This window comes from Notamacropus eugenii, chromosome 4 (assembly GCF_028372415.1).
Source record: "Notamacropus eugenii isolate mMacEug1 chromosome 4, mMacEug1.pri_v2, whole genome shotgun sequence".
Lineage (NCBI taxonomy): Eukaryota > Metazoa > Chordata > Mammalia > Diprotodontia > Macropodidae > Notamacropus > Notamacropus eugenii.
In genome coordinates, this window is record NC_092875.1 from 64,487,373 (window position 1) to 64,509,916 (window position 22,544).

At 42.8% G+C, this 22,544-nt stretch overlaps 1 protein-coding gene across 1 annotated transcript in view; it reads left to right on the plus strand.

Moving 5' to 3' along the window:
* The first annotated feature begins 16,384 nt into the window (after positions 1–16,384).
* The window catches only part of MOB3A (MOB kinase activator 3A), a 35,981-nt gene continuing 29,821 nt past the window's right edge, over positions 16,385–22,544 (plus strand). Inside the window, exon 1 of the mRNA XM_072601494.1 lies at positions 16,385–16,512. The gene's annotated coding sequence lies outside the window, so the exon portion shown is untranslated. The remainder of the gene's footprint in view (positions 16,513–22,544) is intronic.

Here is a 22,544-nt window from a genome sequence, read left to right on the forward strand (position 1 = left end):
TGGACCCTTATTTTATTCCAATAAGTATTAATCAGTTTGATATGATTCCATAGGGTTAGTGATTATAAATTCTGTATATTAGGCCTTTGATCTGTGAATTACAGATTATAAGTTCACTTGCTTAATCATAGGAAGCTAACTAGAGGACCTCCACCCTTGGTTTTCCTTGTTATGGTGACCAAGCTTAATACGATAGAGGTTACTCAATTACATGGAAAGTCCTCCATCTTTATCATCCCTCTATTGCTTAACATGGGGAGATAATGATGAGTATTTGACCCACAATTGGCCTTGGCAGTCAGCCTGTGGCCTGACTTTCTACCAGCCCATGGATATTCTCATCAGAACCTCCTGAAAGGTCAAGATAGGTCTGTCAAGGTCTGCTCATTAGCCATTTGTCAAACAACGGGATTCTGTATTTTGTGTAGACCCTACTGGAGAGTCAAAGGGCAAGGTCTATCAATCAATGAGATTCTGTATTTTTAGTTTGCTTCTTCTGTATCATCAGGGTGTCAAGCATTATAAAACTAAAGCCCTGGAGGAAGGGGGCATCTCAGATCATGAGGAAGACTTGAGGTCCACTTCATTGGAGTGGGCCATGAACCCTTTAATAAAGTGCCATTGGCTCAGAGCTCTGCCTCAGTTCTTTTATTTTAGGTTAGGCAATTTTGGAATCCCCACAAAACTCAAATTAAGAACTTGCAGAGTTCAGATCAGGTTGGCAGTGATCAGACTTTGCCCTGGATGAGACTACTTTGGAGCACAGAAAGCTCCCCAGCCTGAGCTCTTCCTGAGATACTAGAACCACACAATACTAAACTGTAAAAAAGAAGCAACAGAACTAGGCCAGACATTGTCTCCCGAAGTGGACAGAGCCTGACCCTACTCCATAGTCAAGAAGTCTGGAAGAAAAAGCAAGCAAATAAACAAACAAAAAAGATCTCATAAAAGGACACAATTTACAAATCCTGGAGAAAGACTCCAAAACACTTACAAGCAAGGAAAGTCTTCAAGAACACAGCTTGGTCACAAATTCTACTAGAATTCTTAGAAGAGATGAAACAAGAGTTTAAAAAAGCTTAAAAAGTGTTTAATAAATGAAATGAGGGTGCTAGAGGGAAAAAAGGAAAAGAAATGAGAGCTATCAAAGAAATCATCGGAAAGGGAATTGATAGCTTAGCCTAAGGGGTGTAGAACCTATCTCAAGCAACTTCCTGAACATTAGAACAGGTCAAATGGAAGCCAATTGTTCCATGAGATGACAAGAAATGTTAAGATAAAAATAAAATTCTGAAAAAACTAAATGAAAATATAAACTTATAGCAAAAACAACTGACCTGGAAAATAGACCAGTAAGAAAAAATTTAAGTACCATTGGATTATCTGACAAGTGCCTAGATATATTTGAAGAAATCATAAAAGAAAATTGTCCAGATATCTTAGAACCAGAAGGCAAAGTAGAAATATAAAGAATCCACCGGTTACCTCTAGGAGGAAATACTCAAATGAAAACTCCCAGGAACATTTCTGCTAATATCTAGAGTTTTTGAGTTAAATAAAAAAATATTTCAAGCAATCAGAAAGAAAGAATTCAGGTACTAATGAGTCACAGTCAGGATTACACATGATTTAGCAGCCTTCACTATAAAGGAGCAGTGACTTTGTAATACAGTATTGTAGTATAGGCTTGCAGTTAAAAATAACTTAGCAAAACAGAGTGTAATCCTGCAGGGGGGAAATAGACATTTAATGAAATCATGATTCCCTGAGATAGGAAATGAGTTACCCATGGGTAGAGACAATGGAGCGGATGCAGGATTTGAATACAAGGTCTCTGGCTTCTCTTGACTTTAAATCTGGTACTCTTTACACTCCACTGTAGCCTACATTACCTACCCACCTTCAGCAGCTTGAATTGGACAATAGGTTGGTCCAAGTTCCCAAAATATGAACAGCTTTTTCTTGGCATGATGCAGTCAGTGGTAATGACATTCATTGGGAGTAAAGAGGCTTGGATTCTAGGCCCCAGCCCTGCCACTAACTTGCTGTGTGATTTTAGCAAGTACCTTCCTCTCCATAAGCTTCAGTTTTCCCATCTGTAAAATTACTGCTAAACCCCAGTCAGCTCTGATAATCTATGTTCTAAGGTCCCTCCCAGCTCTGACAGTCTGTATTCTAAGGGCTTTCCAGGCTTTGGATCCTATGTTTTTAGGGTCTTCTTAATTTTGACATTTCCTGTTCTACGGGCTTTCCAACTCTGATGTTCTCTATTCTAAGGACTATCCATGATCTGATATCCTGTGTTCTAAGAACTCTCCCAGCCCTGACCTTCTGTGTTCCAAGGATCCTCCCAGTTCTGACATTCTGTGTTCTAAGGGCCTTCCAAGCTCTAACATTCCATACTGTAAGGGCCCTCTAGGTTTTGAGATCGTGCGTTTTTATAATCTTAGCTCTGACATTCTATATTCTGAGGGCCTTCTCAGTGCTGACATTTTATGTAATAACTCCATTCCTTCATAATTTAAGTGTAAATTACTAAATTACAGTAAGCATAGACTTGATCAGAGGTATCAAAGTTGCAAAATTTCCGAGTTTTGCTGTGTCGCCCAAATCAGATTAAAATGTAATTGGGAATTGGCAGGCAAAGATGGCAGAATGAATGATAGGAAACATTTTATCTAGCTCTCCCAGCACATCTTCTCAACCTAGAAAATGCACTATACCAAATTCTGATAATGAAATCCAAGAAAAAGTCACAATGAGTCATTTTTCCAACCCAAGGCAACTTAGGAAGATAGAAAGCAAGACCTGTGAACATGAGTGGGAACCAGACAGAAGCACAATGTGGTAGTAGCAATTGTGGTGGGAGAACAGGAACATTCCAGGGCTCAGGGTTGGAAAAGGAAGAGGAATGCTAGGGCAGGAGGCCCTTAGAATGTAGAATGTTAGAGCTGGGAGGGTCATTAGAGCATAGATTGTTAGAGTGGAGAGAGGCCTTAGTGATTATTTTACAGATGAGAAAACCAGAGCAGAAAGAGATCCCTTAACTAGTGCCAAGATCAGGAAAGCGCCCGTATGGCAGCTGCATTGCCCATTGCCCAGTTCCAGGTCACAGATCCAGGGCAGAGAGTAGTGGTCATGACTGAGCCCCAGACCCTAGCTGAGTACTGAGCACCAAACAAATTCCAGAAACTGAGCTTTGTGTTCATGAGCAAAGGAGCAGAGCAGTGACTCAGTTCTAATCTTTAGCCCGGAACATAAGTCTGTACTGGAAAAAAAACAGACCGAGACCAAAGGGGAACCAGCAATTTGAACAAATTTAATTCAATTCAACAAACATTTTTTCCCCAATTTTATTTATTTAATTAATTAATTTAATTATAATTTATTTGATATTAGTTTTCAACATTCACTTCTATAAATTTTAAATTTTCTCCCCCTTCCAATCTCCTCCCTCCCCAAGACAGTATGCAGTCTGATATGGGCTCTGTATACATTCCTATTAAACACATTTTCACATTAACCATGTTGCATAGAAGAATTATAACAAATGGGGGATACCATGAGAAAACAAAACAAAACAAAAAATAGTCTGCTTCCTCTGCATTCCAACTCCATAGTTCTTTCTCCGGATGTAGATGGCATTTTCCATCATGAGTCCTTTGGAATTGTTTTAGGTCTTTGCATATCTGAGAAGGGCTAAGTCTATCAAAATCAGTCATCGCGTACTGTAGCTGTTTCTGTGGTTCTGCCCCTTTCACTCAGCATCAGTTCATATAAGTCCCTCCAGGCCTCTCTGAAGTCTTCCGGTTCATTATTTCTTATAGCACAACAGTATTCCATTACATTCATATACCCCAACTTGTTGAGTCATTCCCCAGCTGATGGGCATCCCTACCATTCCTAGTTCTTGGCCACCACAAAAAGAGCTTCTGTAAATATTCAACAAACATTTTTGAAGCATAAGGCTCTTAGCCAGACACTGGGAAGACCAAAAGGAAAACAGTCCCTGCTCTCAGTGGGATATTTTATTAGATGATAAGCAAAAATAAACGAGTCCAAGGAGGTAGGGAGTGTTGACAGCTGGGAGGGTCAGGAAGTTCTAGTCTGCCATGCTGGTGCTCGAGCCATAGCTTGAAGAAGCGAGCCAGAATCTGAGGATCCTGAAGGACGAATCTATGTCAATGAATGAAATGCTTCTTTTTTTTCAAAAAATTCATACGGCAAAGAAAATAGAGAAAGCAGATTAAAAGTTTTTATTTCAAAGTAAAATCATATCTGCTTTTAATTGTTTGTATTTAAAGGGCTCTTGCATATATAGGAGAAATTATGCTGAATTATATTAATATTATAAAAATTAAATTATTTAAAAGTGATTGATTGATACAATTGATCAACCTGGTCCTTCTGGGGTTCAAAGCCAAACAGGGGAGAGGAGTTCCAATGACCTAATCCACAGCTGTCGCTCTACTTGACAATCACCAGGGGGCACTCATGCGCTTTGGCAAGTACCGCCCCCTTACCCCCCCCCCCACCCCCCAACCTGGTTGACCTCCCTGCTTCTGGCAGGAGAGGGAGAGCCTAGGTTCAGAGCTGAAAGGGACCTCCGAAGCCCTCTATTCCAACCTCCTTTTATTACAGATGGGAAGTCTGAAGCCCAGAGCCATGAAATGGCTTGTTTAAAGTCACATGCTGGCACTTGTGTAAGTGAATAGTCTGGTCTGAGTCTCACAACTGTTCTGAGTCAAGGGCTATAGATATCTTTAGGCCCGCTTTACAGATGAAAGCACAGCGGCTCAGAGAGATGATGTGGCTTGCCGAGGGCTACACAGCTAGTTGTGTCTAAAGCTAGATGCAACCTCAAGTCTCGCTGCCTCTGGGTCCAGAACTCTACTCATGCTACCAGGCTCTTGTGGGAAGCCCCCAAGCCAACAGATCTCTTTGGAGGGGTCCTGCTGGAGAAAGGTTTTCTGAAATGACATATTGTGTTGAATGTCCTTTGCCAACCTTGAAGGGCAGCAGTTAAGAGGCAGCCAGGTAGTTGGAAGAATCTGCTGGTCTTGCAGGCAGGAAAATCTCCGTTCAAACCCTGCCTCAGGGATCCTGGCTCTCAGAGCGGATTGTTAAATTTTCAGTGTGAGGGTTTACACCTCAGAATTCAGCAAATGCTACAAATTAGGGCTTTATTTATTGTTGTATCGATTGTTTAGATTTAAGGAAGGGATGAAGAAAACATTAATAATGAGATTAAACTTCAAAGTGTGTCCTGCCTACCATCTATCTGCACATCCCTGCCTCGGCTATTTACCAGCTGAATGACCCCAGGCAAGTCACTTAACCTCTCCGAGCCTCAGTTTCCCCATCTATGAAATGGGGATAATAACAGCACCTACTTCCCTACCTCTAGGGTTACTAAGGGGGTCAGATGAGATAACATACATAAAGGGCTTTATAAACCTTAAAGCACTTTGTAAAATACTAGCTATGATTATTTTTTTTTTTTGCTTTTTAATTTTTTTAATGTTCATTTTTAAAATTTGGAGTTTTAAATTTTCTCCCTCCCTCCAGGCCTTCCTCCACTCATTGAGAAGGCAAGCCATGTAAAATCCATTATATACGTGAAATTATGAGACACATATTTCCATAATTAAACAGGATAATCATTAATATCACCGTCTATGGTAATGAGTGGTTGGTCACTGTGAATGTTTCATTTTTAGCCCAAACCCCAGTGGGAGGTAACCCCAAGAAGTCATCATTGTTCCCATCTTAGAGATGAGAAAGCTGAGACGCAGAGAGGGCATAAAGGAAGGAGGGAAAGAAAACATGAAGGAACAAAGAGAAGTTAAGAGCTGGAAGGAATCTTGGGAGATTATCTCCTCCTCCCTCATATTTTCCACACAGGGAAACCCCAGCCCAGAGACACAAGATCAGTTACAGAAGGTCACACAGCAACTAAGTGGCAGGGTCATATTCTGACACAAGTTCTTTGACTTTCGATCCAGTGCTTTTTACTCTCGGGCAACAAGTATTTATGAAGCTCCTGCTGTATACCAGGTTCTGTGCTAAGCACTGTAAGGCAAGAGACAGTCCCAGCCCTATTGATTTTAATTTATAGCACTTTAGGGCTTACAAAGTACAAGAAATCTATTGGAGTAGACAGTGCAAGTCCATTTTACAGATCTGCATCCTCACAGCCAGTGAGATTCAGAACAGGGATTACAACCCCAGGTCTTTGGTGTCTAAGTCTTATTCATGAGGAAGTGACACCTCAAGGCGCCAGGTGGGGGTGGGGGGTGGGTACCAGGGCCAACTGTGCCACTAACGGTTGTGTCCTTAAGCAAACTTCACAATGTGACAGCTTCAGAAACTGAACTATGTCCCATCAGGGACCCACCCCCAGAAGCAGACATCCCCAAGACACAGAAACTCTCACTGTACTCCCCACATACCTCAAAACTTTCAAGAACAGTCATACCTCAATAGCATGGTGGTCTACCCATACAGGGTGAATACCAGAAGTTACATGGAGACCCCATAAATAACGTATTATTCCCAGATAGACCCCTTGGAGGTACAATGAATGGCCAAGTACATAGAACTTTGGGCTTGGTTTTAGGAAGGCCTGGATTCAAATCCTCCCCTCAGACAGTTAAGAGCTATGTGTAGGCATGTCCTAGGCAATTCTGTGATCCTATTTCCTTATCTGTAAAATGTAGATAATCATACGCATAATCCCTGCTTTTTAGAGTTGTTATAGGAATCCAACGATCTAGTGTATGTAGACATTTGTAAACCTTAGCATGCTACATAAATGTCAGCTCTTGTTTTCATTGCAATCTCAGGCCTACCACTAAATGCCCAGAAACCCAAAAGCAGCACAGACATGTCAGTGACAGTGGGACATGGCCCAGAAATAGAGGCACATAGAAACACAAATGTAAGGTCAGCAGTATGGTAATATTTCCCAGAGTTTTAACTAGCAATCTTTCAACAGAGGCAAGCAGTACACAATAATATGTCCTCAATTTGGTTGAGAGTGAAGAACCCAGAGCAGGTTGGGATCAGAATCAGTAACTTCCTCACCTAATTAATTACTCTTGATAACTAGGAGCTAAGTCCAGTTGTTTCCAGGTTGCTAAAAACAAAAAACAGACAATTGAAAGTCCTGTCAATGCCCCCTGGAAATTTCCACATCTTGTGATAAAGCCCCATCTCTCTACCGTAGTTACACTTGTCTTTTCCAACTTACTCCAAAATCCTATGACTTCCACCCTATCCCAATTCATATTCCCTTCTCTAGGCTTCCCTATGCCTAAGACACCAAACACCAGCATCCTCCAGGGCACCTGGTTTACCTAGATGGGACAGGTCAATCCCTCAGATCCTCTGGGCTCTGAGAATGAAGACTCTCTCCCATTATTCTCCAGGTGGACTTGGTGGGGTTAGCGATCAGGCGAGTATTCTGTCCAAGCTTCTAATAAATGTTTGACTTGCTGTGGCCTTCCTTTGACATTGTTGTTTGATTGTTTTAAGTCCTCCTTGAGACCCTATTTGGGGTTTTCTTGGCAAAAGATCCTAGAGTGGTTTGCTGTTGCCTTCTCCAGCTCATTTTACAGATGAAGAAATTGAGGCAAACAGGGTTAAGTGACTTGCCCAAGGTCACACAGCTAGTAAGCATTTATTTGAACTCAGAAAGATGAGTCTTCCTGATTCCCTGCCCATGACTCTGGGCCCAGAATTCTATCCACTGCCCCACCTAACTGCCTTAGTTACCTAGAATAATTAAGATAGGAAGCTATCAGATAGCAAGCTTCCTTCCACCTTTCCCTACCCTTGAGCCAACCTAGCCTCAACCCTACTTCAGATCCGAAGGGGGATGTCCAGTGGTGGCTCCCCATGACCCCATGGGCCCAGGGTCTCTGGACCAAGGAAGCCAGTGTCCAGAAGTTCTCAGTATTCCAGTTTCCAAGGTCCTGCCTCACTGTTTCTTCTTCACCCCTCAACCGAATTTGCCTTAAGTGTCCTGAAGGGCACCTTCCCTACTGCTGGCCTCATCGCATTTCACATTGCTTCCTCTGGATCCTGGGCTCCAACTTCCCTCTCTTTCCACTCCAACTTGGGATTCCCAGCTAAAGGAGATCATTGCCTTGAGGCCATGAAAGTCTTTGAGCTGCACTCCTGCAGAGGCCCACAGACATATCCAGCTGTTCCTTGGGTATTCCAGGCCAGCTGAGTCTGGGGCTCTGGGCAAACTGGAATCAACCTCTGCATTAGGTGCCTTTGCTGGTGGAAGGCTTCACCTTCTATTTGTCTCCTACTGGGAGGGGAATGGGGATATTATCTTTTGTGAACTGTGAGCACCTTAAGAGTGAAGGCTATTTCATATTTCATTTGTAGCCCTGGTGCCTCGCACAGTGCCTGGAACACAGTGGGCAGTTGATTAATGCTTATGCATTGTTAGGAAGCAAGCCTCGCTTGTTAGGCTGCCTGTTAGATATCTCCGACTGAATGTCCTGTAGATATCCTATATCCCAAAATTAACTCATTATCTTTCCCCCAAACCCTGGCCAACCCTCCAACTTTCCTATTACTTCTATGGGTAACACCATCCTCTCAGTCCCACAGACTCACAACCTAGGAGTCATCCCGGACTCCTCACTGTCTCTCACCCTCCATGGCCAAACTGTTGTCAAAACCTGTTGATTTCCCCCTTGCATCATCTCCGCAATACATCCCTCCTCTCCTCTGACTCTGACACCCTGCTAGTGCAGACCCTCACCACCTCTCACCTAGTTCATTGTAACAGCTGCCAGGGGTCTGCTGGCCTTAGGTCTCTCCCCACTCTGATGAAACTTCCACTCAGTCACTAAAATGATTTTCCATACAGGTCCAAACACATCACAGACACCACCCGCCCCCCCGCGTCTCCCCATTCAATAAACTGCAGTGGTTCCCTATTGCCTCCAGAATCAAATACAAAATGCTCCCTTTGGCATTCAAAGCCCTTCATCACTCAGCCCCTTCTATCTTTCCAACCTTACACCTTCCTCCTGACAGGTACTCTTCAATCCAGTGACAATGGCTGTTCATGAACAAGGTCTTCTATGGCTCAGCTTGGGGCAATCTTTCTGGCTGCCCCCCAAACCTAGAATGCTCTTTCTCCTCCACTCTAACTACTGAGCTCCCCGGCTTCCTGCAAATCCTAGGTAAAATCCTACCTTCTCCAGGAAGCCTTCCCATTCTCCATAAGGTTGGGGCCTTTCCTGAGTTGATTATCTCCAGTTTATCCTCACTCCCTTGTCTTTGTCCCAAGGGAATAAACAATACTAACACCTTTCCTCTAGTGCTTTGCAGTTTGTGAAACATTTTGCTGATGTGGCACAATTCCTGGGGAACAGAAGAGGAGGTCCTGTGACTGGGAGATTGTGTTAAAGAGATCTTGAGGGGAAAAAACTTGCCCAAGACTGCACAGCTAGCGATCAGAAGAGCCAGGATTTAAACTCAGATCTTCTGACTCCAAGGCTTGGGTTTATAAATTCCTTAAACTGTCTCTTCTTCTTCCACTTCTCATCCTTCTAAATTCTGTTCAGGAATTTTTCAGTCGTGTCTGATTCTTTGTGACCTCATTTGGGGTTTTCTTGACCATTTCCTTCTCCAGTTCATTTTACAGAGGAAGAAACTGAGGCAAACAGCATTAAATGACTTTCCCAGGGTCATATAGCTAGTAAGTGTGTCCAATTGGATTTGAAATCAGGTCTTCCTGACTTTAGGCTCGGCATACTATCCACTGTACCATCTAGTTGCATCTAGATTAGAGCTAATCGTGAAGTTTACAGCTTCAACTGATTGAATTGTAGTGAGACCTTATAAGGTGTTTTGTTGTGTTTTACTGAACAAAATATAACAACAAAGCAATTGTGTGTTGTTTCTGACAGATATGTACAATAAACGTAGGAATGTGGGCCTCCTTTCTTAGTTTGTCTTTGGTCTCCGTTCAAATACATGCACTGCCAAATCAGAAAATGTCTCATGGATATCTAAGATCATCAGAACCCCAAGTCAGATAGTCGTTTGCAGCATAAATCTTTGCTCTCCACCCAGACATGAGATAAGACTTAAGCTTAACATGGGGATGTTCTGCCTGGCTTTTGTTGACTGGGTGTGATGGCTGTGATTAAGACTGCTCTCGTTGGGAAGGGGTTTTAGCTACTCTACTCCAGCAGACAGAAAAGAAGATGGTTTGACCAGCCCAGAAAAGAGGATCCCAGCAGAGACATTGTTTTGTTTTGTTTTTGGTAAAGAGTTTTTTATTTTTGCCAATTAGGTGTAAAGATAGTTTTTTACATTCATTTTTTATAAGATTTTGAGTTTCAAATTTTTTTTCCCTCCTTTCCACCCCCTCCCCAAGACAGCAAGCAATCTGATATAGGTTATACATGGGCAATCATGAAAACATATATCATGACACATTAGTGTCATATTGTGAATGAGGAAACTGAACAAAAAAGTCACAAAATCCAAAACATTTTTAAAAATGAAAATATGCTTCGATCTGCATTCAGACTCTCTGAATGTGGATAACATTTTCCAGCAGGAGTCTTTTGGACTTGTCTTGAATTGTTGTATTGCTGAGAAGGGCTAAGTCTATGATAAGTTAATTATTATACAACGTTGCTGTTACTTTGTACAATGTTCTCCTGGTTCTGCTGGATTCACTCAGCATCGGTTCATATAAGTCTTTCCAGGCCTCTCTGAAGTCTTCCTGTTCATCATTTCTTATAGCACAATAGTATTCCATTACATTCATATACCACAACTTGTTCAGCCATCCCCCAGTTGATGGGCATCCCCTCAATTTCCAGTTCTTTGCCACCATAAAAAGAGCTGCCATAAATATTTTTGTACATGTGGCTCCTTTTCCCTTTTTTTTTTTGATCTCTTTGGGATACAGACCTAGTAGTGGTATTGCCAGCAGAGACACTGTGATTAGCTTAGGAAGGCTGACCTCACTTGGGATCCTGAAGTAGTGGAGGTATGAATTGCCCCTCCACACACATTCCCCATGTATGGGTCCCTCATTGTGATTTCCTATGCATGCTTGTTCTCCCCATTGATAGTGTATATATTGTGGGAGAATATGTACTCTAAGTTTATGTTCTATTGCAAACTTCTTATGATGCTATTTCATAGCTGAATAGTCTGGCTGAATATTCAGATTCAAAGGATAGTCATGGAATAATTTAGGGTCCATTTGGAAAGAGATCTCCAGGGCACTGGCCCCTCAGAGATATATTTGTGCTTCACCCTGGCTGGTTAACATTTTTATCAGATACCTGGTAAAGGTAAAGATGATGAAATTAGTAAAGACCTGGCCAGACTTGAACCTAAATTTAATAGGGATAAATATAAAGTCATATGCTTCTTACTGTTGTTGAGTCATTTCTGTGGTGTTCAACTCTCCGTGACCCCATTTGAGGTTTTCTTGGTAAAGATACTAGAGCAGTTTGCCATTTCCTTCTCTAGCTTATTTTACATATGAGGAAACCGAGGCAAGCAGGGTGAAGTGACTTGCCTGAGTTTACACATCTAGTAAGTGTCTGAGGCCCGATTTGTACCCAGGAAGATGAGTCTTCCTGACTCCAGGCCCTGCACTCTATCTACCATGCCACTTAGTTAGATGCTACAGTTAAAGAAATCAGCTTCATAAACAGAAACAGAAGCATGACTGGAGAACTGAAAAAGATATGGGGTTTTTAGCAGACTCTATGTCAGGGGGGTGATGTAGCAGTCAAAAAAGTTTCCAGTGTCCTGGAATAATTGCCCCGCTGTCCTTGGCCTCGTTCAGAGCACATTTGGAGTATTGGGTTCCTAGGTGGACCCTACAGTTTAAGAACTTGGATAAGCTGCACAGATTCTGGAGGAAGCAAATCAGGATGATGAAGGAAGTGGAGTCCAAGCCACATGAGGAGAAGCTGAAGGAAACTTTCATTGTTGCTCAGTTGTTCTTTAGTTGAGAACGGCTCTCTGTGACCCCATTTGGGGTTTTCTTGGCAAAGATACTGGAGTGATTTGCCATTTCCTTCTCCAGCTCATTTTACTGATGAAGAAACTAAGGCGAACAGGGTTAAATGACTTGTCCAGGGTCTCACAGCTAATAAGTATCTGAGGTATAGGGTGTAGGGTGTGTTCGGGGAGGACCAGTACCTTTGGTGTAATGGCTGACGAGCCCTTTTCGGGGCTCTTTCCACCTTTGGTATCCACCTGTTCCACCTCTCTCACCTGTGGCTCCAAGAAGCTGCAGCATGTGCAGCAGCCACACCCTGGTAAACCATTTTGGCAGACAAATCAAACCAGGCTGAGGGTAACCAAGGATTCTCAAACCCATTTGTGAGTTAGGGGGGTGTCTACCCCAAGCATGTGAAGACTTCATCTGGTGGAATGGGCAGATGAGAATAATTTGTTAAAAATGGCCATGAAGGCAGCTGAAGAAGGCAATGTGGAGCGCTTAGAGCTTGGTTAGACACTGAAGACACCAAGGTCATCCACTGCATCCTGAGCCATCACCGGCAATCTTGACTCTGTCCTGCCACTGGACTACGATGACTCTGGAGGAGAGAGTGAGGCTGATGCTTCGTGCAACTCTGCCTCACTTAAATCCAATTTACTTACGAATCAAAAGACATCGCCCATACCATTTCACTAAGTTATCAGAGGCCAGACTTGAACTCAGGAAGGTGAGTCTTCCTGACTCCTTCCTGCAGGCCTGGCAGTCTGTGCCACCTGGCTGCCCTTTTGAAGGAAACAGATCTCTTTGTTAATGAGAATAATAGCATTTACACGGTACCTACTATATGCCAGGCACTGTGCTGTGTGTAACAAATATTGTTAAATCACTATATATTGTTAATATTATATCATGAGGTATAATATTCTACACAATATTATATATTGTAATGTATAATATTATAGCTCATGATATAATAACATATTATTCGATTACTATGTTAATATCATCATCATCATCGTCATCTGTGGTGGTGGCTTCACGGTCGGTAGAGGTCTCCAAGTGAAGATCGGCATATACTCACAGATCATGTTGTAGTGCTATCAACTGAACTAAATGGTGTTGAAGTCCTTCCTTCCAACTCTGAAGTTTTGGGACTTTGTGATACTGTGAATCAAGAAGGAATGTCAGTCAGGAAATATTTATTAAGCCCGTATGATGTGCCAGGCACCATGCTAAGTGCTGGAGGCGTTGGGCTCAGCCCTAGAATTAGGAAAATGAAAAGTATTAATAAGTGCCTACTATAGGCAAAGCACAGTAGAAAAATAAGAGGATCTGCTCTCAGGGACCTCATATTCTGATGGGGGAACCACAGATGATGTGACAGAGTCAGCAGCAAGTCAGATGAAAGGCCCCATGGTGCTTGGAATGCAGCAGCAACGTGAATGGGAACAAAGCCATCTTTTGTATTTCTATTAATAAAACCTTATCAGTTTCTGAAGCTGTAACAGCTAACATGTAGGTGTTCATCATGGAGCCAGGGTCCTTCTCCACAAGGATTTCCTTGTGCCTGAACAATGGATTTGGAGGTTGATTAGAAGCAGGCACAGAGTGGTTGGGTGGGAGGTGGGAAGTTTCCTGGGGTTCTGAGGCTTATCCTGTCTGTGGCAGTTGGCTCTAGTCAGCTAGTCAACCAACATGCATTTACTGAGAACCCTGTGCTGAGCCATGGGTATATAAGGGAAAGGAAAAATATGGTGAACCTTCTCTCCAATCGGAGACAACATTTAGACAACTGTGTACACACAGGGTATTTAAGAGTGTAAATGGAAGGTAATAACAGAGGAAACACAGAGAGAGGGAAGATCCTGGAAAGGCCTCCTGCCTGTAAAAGGTGGGAAGCTGGAAGGCAGAGGTGAGGGGAAAGATTGCACTTAATGGTATGAAGTCATAGACTGGGGAGATAGTGTGCTGTGTGTGAGAAGCAGCAAGCATTGATGTTGGTGGAGGGAGGGATGGTGGGCCCCTTCTTCAGAAGGGTTACTCTGATGCAAAATGGTTTTTGTGGTCAGGCTGGGAGAAGAATCAATAGTCCTTCGGTTTCACAACTCATTGATGGCTATACAATCAAGAGACCAGGACTAGAATCTAGACTCTTCCAACTCATTGTGTGACCTTAGGCAAGTAAATCCCTTCCCTACACTGAGCCTCCGTTTCTCCCTGTACAATGAAAGGGTGGATGAGATGGTCTCTATAAAAGTCCTCCTTCCAGTATTGAGGTTCTGTGCTACTTGATTCCTCTCTGTACTGGGGTGGGGTGGGGGGCAAGTGAGGCAGGAGAGTTGTTCTCATGTTCCTTAAGAAAGTTGCCTAGGGTAGGTCCTCATTCACTGATCTGAGCTGGGACAGGAAAACATAGCTCCTTTAGCTTTGACCAGGACCACCTGGACACATCAAAGACTGGAGTTAACACAGGGCTAAGAGTAAAGAGCACCTTAAATGAAGACTAGCAAAGGGCTTTACCTGACTCATCTCATTTGATCTTCACGATGACTGCATGAAGGCAGTGTTTTCATTACTCTCATTTAACAGATGAGGAAAATGAGGCATAGTGATGTTTCTGAGACAAAATTCCTACTCAGATCTTCTGGATTCCAAGTCTAGGACTGTATCCACTCTTTCCCCTTCCTTCAACAAAGCACCACTCCCAGTATAATGGGTTACCCTCTATTGACTGCTTCTTCGTTTGTCTGGCCAAATCTATTCATCCCCTTTAGGCCTTGACTTTGATGCATAGGAAAGGGCACTGGATTCAGAGCCAGAAAATCTACCTTCAAATCTTGTCTCTGCCCACTGGCTGTGAGGCTCTGAGCAAGTCACTTAACTTCTGGGCCTCATTCACGTAATTCATCTATCCATTCATCCATCCATCCAAATGAACAATTAATCTTGGCCTAGAATATGCTTACATTTGGAGTTGGAGGACCTGGATTCCCAATTCCAGATACCGCATTTGATGACCTTTAAAACATTTAATCTCTCTGGAACTTAGTTTTCTCATCTGTAAAACGATGGGGTTGCAGGAGAAGGGTTGTTGTTGAAGTAGATTAACTCCAAGGACCTTTTCAGCTAACACAGCATACTCACCATCTCCCAGTGATTCAGGACCAGGGAGAAGAGGCAACATCTGACTAGTGGGGTGAGTTGGACCTGAGTGAACATAGCCCAAGGAGGGGATGGAGAAGGCATATTGGAATCTTAGAAATGGAGAGTGGAGGGGGATTCTCATCCTTCATCTAATCCAGCCCATACAGGACAGGCATCCCCACTGTACCACAGGTCATCCAGCTTCTGCAAAGAACACTGAGGAGGAGAAGGAAATCCTCCCTACACTTTGGGACTTTGCTAATGGTTAGGAAGTCTTTCCCCCAGACAGAGCCTACATCAGCCTCATTGAAACTTCCAGGCACTGCTCCTAGACCTGGCTAAGTCTCCGCATGACAGCCTCCAAATGCTTGGATTCCGCTGTCATCTGCCCCGAGAACTCTCTTCTCCAGGGTAAATTCTTCCAGTTCCTTCATCGGTTCCAATGGCAGAGTCACTTCACCCTTCACCGTCCTGGTCACCCTCCTGCGGATCATTTCGGACTTACTGCTGTTTTTCTTGTACACAAAACTCCAGGGGAGATCTGATGAGGGCGGAGGACAGCGGGATGGACTGTCACCTCCCTAGGCCTGGGGTTCTAGGGTAGAGTAGGAGGGAGGGGAAAGTGTGAAGGAATGGGGGAAGGATCAAAGGGGGGGGGTGTATGCCAGACAACTGCCCACAGCGGGGCAAACCCGTCTCAGGCCCAGGTCCTTCAATCACCCATTCCACTGAGCAACCTTTGCTGAGACCGGAGCCAAGAGAAGAAGCTGGGAAAGGACCAGGAGACCGAGAACTTGGGTTCACATGCCAGCTTCCCCGCTAACCAGCCGTGTGACCTGGCCTCAGTTTCCTAATCTGTTAGATGGAGGTGGGGTGGAGCAGGGGGGGCCTCCCCGTCTGCAGCTGAGGTCGATAGCGGTTTCCTGCCGATCTGCGGCGGAGGAAGTAGGAGGGCAGGGGAGGCACAGCCCTGCCCCTCATCAGCTAGGAGACCTTGGGCAACTCATTCACTTCCCTTCTTCGTCCTTTGTAAATAGAGGGGGAGGAGGAGCTGGCCTGGCCTGGATGGGCTCTAAGTCTAGAAACCCTAGGAGGCTCGGTCAATTTCAGGGACCGGTTGCTCCGCCCCTCGCAGTCCTGTCTGCCGAGTGAGTGAAGGGCGGGCCCTTTAAGAAGAAGTAGGTCCGGCTCCGGGAACCGCGAGGGGAGGGGGAAGAGGAAGGGAGGGACGGGTCAACGGGAACTCCTCTTGGAGCGCTGCGCGACGGTCGGAGAGTTGGCGCGGAGGCTCTGGAGCGCGTGCGCAGCTGGGCGGTGGTTGGTCTGCGAAGCGGAGGGGCGTCGCGGGGCTGGAGCAGGTGAGGAGGGCGACACTGGGGCGTGGGAGCGCCGGGGGCCTGGCAGCCGGGGGGCGGGGAGAGAGGGCACTCCTTTAGGAAGGGGGCGTTTGTGTGTGTGTGTGTGGGGGGGGGTCCTCACGGCGCGTCCCGGTCACGCGAGGCCTTCTCTGGGGAGGCCTCGAGAAGGGTCAGCCGGCTCCAGAGAGAGGGGGAGGGGAGGCGCCCCGCAGGCTTGGGGGCACCCCCCGCTGGGTTCGAGGCCGGGCTGTGCCATCCCGGGCCGTCTTTTCCGCACTCTGGGCCTCAGTTTCCCCGACTGTAAAATGACAGGTTAACGCCAGGGCCTCACTTGCCCCTTGTTTGTAAAAGGAGGGGAAGGAGGTGTGAACTTAACTGCGTGGCCCTGGAACGTGGTTTAAAAACTATATACATATATACGTGTGTTTGTGTGTATATATGTATATATACATTCTGAAACTTTAAAAAAAAATCACTGAATTTTAATCCAAACTACGCTAAGCGGTTTCCTTTGTAATCCCGTGCATTTTATCGTACGCCTTTAAAAACATCGCTCTGAGAAGGCTTTGCCAGACCCGCCGGTCCAGGTGGTCCCAGGGGCCCTGGCAGTCGTGGCCGCAGTTTCCTCCTCTGCGAAGTAAGGCCTTGGGTCAGATGACTCTTAAAGCCAGTTCTGCCCCCAGTCCTCGGCACTTTCTGGTGAGGGCCTCCGCTGCCCCATCTGTAACTTTAGGGTCCCTTCCGACTCCTCTGTGCCGGTCCTCTGGCCCCCTTAAGTCGTTTTCTCTTGTGCCTTAGTTTCCTCATCTGTAAAATAAAGAGGTTGCATTAGGTGATCCTCAGAGCGCTAGGAATATTGTCATAAATCTTTCTTTTCTGTGGCTCCAGTGTCAAACGAGGTAACTTCCAGCCCAGTGACTCAGGGGTAACTGGTCCCTCCTTTTGGGGGCTCCCCAGAGTGGTCTTGACCCTTCCCCCCCTTTAAGAAGGGGGCTGTTGGGAAGTGGAAGGGGAAAACCTAACCTCGGGGCTGAAACTTTGAGAGCAGCCTCAGGTAGTCTCAGGGAGTTTGTGGGGGACTTGGGTGAAGGCTTGCCCCTGTTGGGGGTGCCCTGTGACCTCCCCCACCTATTTCTGGGACTTTAAATTTGAAACACTAGAAAATTTCACCAGGGACTCTGGGCATGAACTTTGGATATTCTTGGTGATTGACTTCATTTAAAAGTACTGATACATTTGTTGCCTTTTAAAGCTACAGAGCTTTTATTTTTAAAACAAAAACCCGTAGGAGATTTGGTTATTAGGGTGAAACAACTTTGGTATTTGCTGCGAGATTTCTGAGAAAGGGGCAAATATCCAGGAGTGTATATCCTGGTAGTGAAAGTAAGCAAAAGAGTAACTAGTCCAAGTTTTTTATTTTTTGAGGGGGATTCTCCATTCTCCCTCAGGAAAACCCTATGCCAGAAATCCCCATGCTGGAAATCCCCTCTGTGTTGGCATATTAAGAAGCATCTTGATGTTTTTCCCCCTTACAAAAATAATTCCAAATGTATTTATGGCTACCCTAATTTTCTGAATTGTGTGAAATAACTTTCAGCTTCCTTCCGTATTGATTCAGATTAACTAGGGTTTTTTTTTTTTTTAATAATTTGCTAAAGGGAGTTAGATAACTTAAAAACTTGAAATGTCAGGCTTTTCACATTAGAATTGATATGTTGGTCAAGTGATTACAGAGCCTCCAGAGAGTGAATGTTAAATTTTATTTCCAGCTTTGACATTGAATAAATGCCTCGGTTTCTCACTTTGTTAAAATAGGAATAATGCTCAACAACAGCTTTTTCTGACCTAAGTGTTTAAACTGTATATTTTGGGTACTTTGAAAGATTGTGGAAATGCGTATATTTTTAGAAGGGTTTTTTTTTACATTTTAAAAATAGATTTTTGTCGATATCTTTTGTTATATCTCTTCTCCCCCCCTCAGAGAACCATCACATATAACAAAAAACCGTGTTCTCTTCTTCTCCCTAACCTCAGCAGAGGAGTTGGGAGAGAGTGTCTTCTCATGTCTCTTCTTTGGGGCCAGGCTTGTTCTTTATAATTTTACATGAGTCATTTAGATTATTTTGTGGTTATCGTTCACATTGTTATAGTCTTTGGTGCATATTGTGTTCCTTGCTCTACTTATCGGACTTTGCATCAGTTCATGTATCTCCTTACTTCTCGGTATTCATATTCACCATTTCTTCAAGAAGAGGGAGATGATTTTCTAAACAATTTTAGCAGTATTTCCTTATGTAACATTGTTCAGTTTTTTTAAAAGTAAAATTGTTTTCTGAACTATATTCTTTTTGATATTTACTTTTTGGGGACATTTTTTCATTGCAATTGTTTCCTAAAGTAGAGGGTTAAAGAAACTCCCAATATCTGAATTTAAAAAGAAAAAAAAATATATGTATATATATATATATATACACATATACATATATTTGCGTATATGCATATATACATATATTTTACTCTTGAAACTTTACAATATTCAAGTGTGTGTGTGTGTCTGTATGTGTCTCTTCCTTCCTGTTTTCCTGGAATTTATCAATTCAATTACTAAACCGGACAGAAGGTGAATCAGCCAGTCTCCTGATGGGTAGTAAGCACTGAAAGTTGTGTCTAAAGGAAATCTTCGTTGATAGCTCCCCAAATCATGCCAGCCTAACTTGAGGGGTTAGAGTCTCTTTGATCATTAATTGCCTTTTCTGATTTTAGAGTACTAGGTATCTTTTTGTGATTTATTTATATAACTAAATACTGATTATTAGTTAAATATACTTAAATAGTTAAGTATAGTTAAATAAATAAGTTATAGTTAAATAACTAAATTTATATAACTAAATACTGATTTTATCCTACTTTACTGGAGAGGTTTCCTTGAATGTGTAGAATTACCTTGTTATTTTCCAGGTACGTGGTTTCAGACCTACTTCTGCCAAGAGCAGCTTTGATCCTTGTTAGGATTAAAAAGCAAAGTCTCTTTCAAAATTATCAACTAGATCAAAACTAATCCCCCCACCCTCCCACCCCCGCCCCACACCTCCCCAGTAACACTTGGTATTTTATGAGACCTACCTCTGACCTGGTTTATTAGGCCATTCTGAAGCTAAAATAGTTTTTAAATATTCTCATATCAGTTCTCCACTTAGTACTTTGCCAATTAAAAATATCCAGTTACTGTTATCTGTTACATGTGTTCGTCCTTCATTGCCAAAGAAGACCATGCCATCAGAGAAATGATGACATGACTTGCACTTGAGTTTGTCTTGAGTGAGGGAGGGCTGTGCAGGTCACCAGCCTCACTTCTCCTCCAGAGCCATCTGAATCCAGTGACCAGATATTCATCAGGATGACTGGAGATGACTCAGGAGGAGGCAGTTGGGGTGAAGTGACTTGCCCAAGGTCACACAGCTAGTGAGTGTCAGGCGTCTGAGGTCAGGTCCTCCTGACTCCTGCACTGCTGCTCTATTCACTGCACTGCCTAGCTGCCCTTGTTATCTGTTAGAATAAAAGGGATAAGAGATTTCTCTTTGAATAGATAGATTAGGCAAGAACCAAGATTTTTAGGAGGACTGAACTTGACTTTTGGCTGTGATGACAACCTATATGACCTTGGGTAAATCTTTTCTACACACTTCCAAGATTTTTCTGCTTTAATAGTGGAACAAGACAATAATAGGAGCATCTATGTGTCATGGGAGATAGAATACCGGAGTCAGGAAGACCTGAGTTCAAATCCAGACCCAGACACTATTAGCTATGAGACCTTGGGCAAGTCAGTTAACCTCTATTTGCCTTGGTTTCCTCATCTGTAAAATGAGACTAATAATAGTACCTACTTCCAAAAGTTGTTGTGAGGATCAAATGACATATTTCTAAAGTGCCTGGGACATAGTAGGCACTATATAAATGTTAGCTATTATTATTATAATAATCCTTGACCTGATGTGAAGATTGTTGTTTTTATTATGTATATTGACTTTCCTTTTCCTGGTTGCTGTTTATATATATGCTTAATTAATGGTCTTAAGTAATTTTAAAAGAGTTTAAATCAAATTTTTTGGTTGTATTACCCCTATGGTAAAAAAAAAAAAATTGAGCAAACACCCTCAGTGTATGAATACTGTCTTTTAAAATTGTGTATATGAACTAGGGTGTGGCTTCTTCTGCCCCACCCAAATCAAAAAAGGTGGAAGGGCGGACATGAGGCTTTTATTCTCCTCCCCTTTTACGAATCTTATTTAATATTTTACTTTTCGCCAATTACATGTAAAAACAATTTTAATCTTTATTTTTCAAATTTTGAGTTCCAAATTCCTTCCCTCTCTCCTGCCCCTCTCTCATTGAAAAGGCAAGCAGTTTGACATAGATTATGCATGTGTAGTCAGGCAAAACACATTTCCATGTAAGTCATTCTGTGAAGAAAACACAGACAAGAAAAATAAAGTAAAGAAAAAGTATTTTTGATCTGTATTCAGACTCTACCTGTTCTTTCTCTGAAGATGGACAGCACCTTTCATCATAAGTCCTACAGAATTGTCTTGATTCCTTGTATTGCTGAGAATAGCTAAGTTATTCACAATAGATTATCATACAGTATTGCTGTTACTGTGTATAGGGGCTGATCGGTGGATCCTTTCAATTTCTATTTTACCCTTATGTTCTAGAATGTCATTTATCAACTGAGGAGTGGCTCTTATTTCTATAGATTTGACTCAATTTTGAGAAATGAAGTCTTTATCCAAGAAAAAAAAGTTTTCCTTGATAACTTCTTGAAAGATGATTTCCAATATCTTTTTTTGATCATGATTTTCAGGTAGTCCAATAATTCTTAAATTACTTCTCCTGGATCTGTTTTCTAGGTTGTTGTTTTTGTTTTTGCCAGTGAGATATTTCACATTTTCTTCTATTTTTTCATTCTTTTGAGTTTTTGTTTGTTTGTTTCTTGTTGTCTCATAAAGTCATTAGCTTCCACTTGTCCAATTATAACTTTTAAGGAATCATTTTCTTCAGTGAGCTTTATAACAGCCATAAGGTATGGGTTGGTGGGAGAGAATTTTCGCATTGGCACCTTCATATCTGTTGCTGTGAGAACCCACCTAGTAGCTGGGTTATAACTGTACTGAAAGACTTGATGAGATGGAGTGTTGGGATAAAGAAGGATTAGGGATAGTTTTGTGGGAGACTAGCCCTATGGTTGACTATTGAAGGAAGGATGGGATTCAAACTCTCTTTCTACTCTCTGATTGGTTTTGCTCTTGGACCATTCATCCCCCACTGTTGAATTACAAATCTCCAGAAAAGATTATTAAATTGGGCACTGGAATGAACAGCTTTTGTCTGCTACAGTGAAGAGCGCTAATCCTGGAGTCAGAAGATCTGAATTCAGCTCTCACACTTGACGGTAACTGTGGGAAAATCACTTAACTTCTTTGAGCTTCATTTCCCTCAGAAGTAAAATGACAGAATTTAACTAGAACTAGATGGGTTTTGAGGTAGGTCCCTTCCAGCTCTCTATCTATGATCCTATGAAAACAAAGTTGGGAGTGGTAGCTAATGGGAATGAGAGTGGGACACAGAATGGGGAAGGTCATCACTTGTCAGCTGACCCCTTGGTGATAAATTCTTTGGCTTTGGTAATCCATGCAACAAAGAAAAATACAATATGGCTCTCAGTTCTGTGTGGCCCTCTTCAGCTCCTGCAGTGAAGTAGCAAACTGATGGATAAGCATGTAGAGGGTACTAAGTATCACAAAATTTTAGACCATCTATAATCATTATCTTTGTTGTAAATACTCCACATGGGAGATTTTTCTGTCCAATGATTAGCCAGTGGGCAAATTACTAGAATAAATCACATTAATCTGACATTCTCATAAATGAAACCAGAAGATGAGGAAGTTACAACTAAGTGGAAAGATGCTTCATAGGTTCTCTTTGGTCAGTCAGTTATCTAGCATTTATTAAGTGCCTACTACATGTCA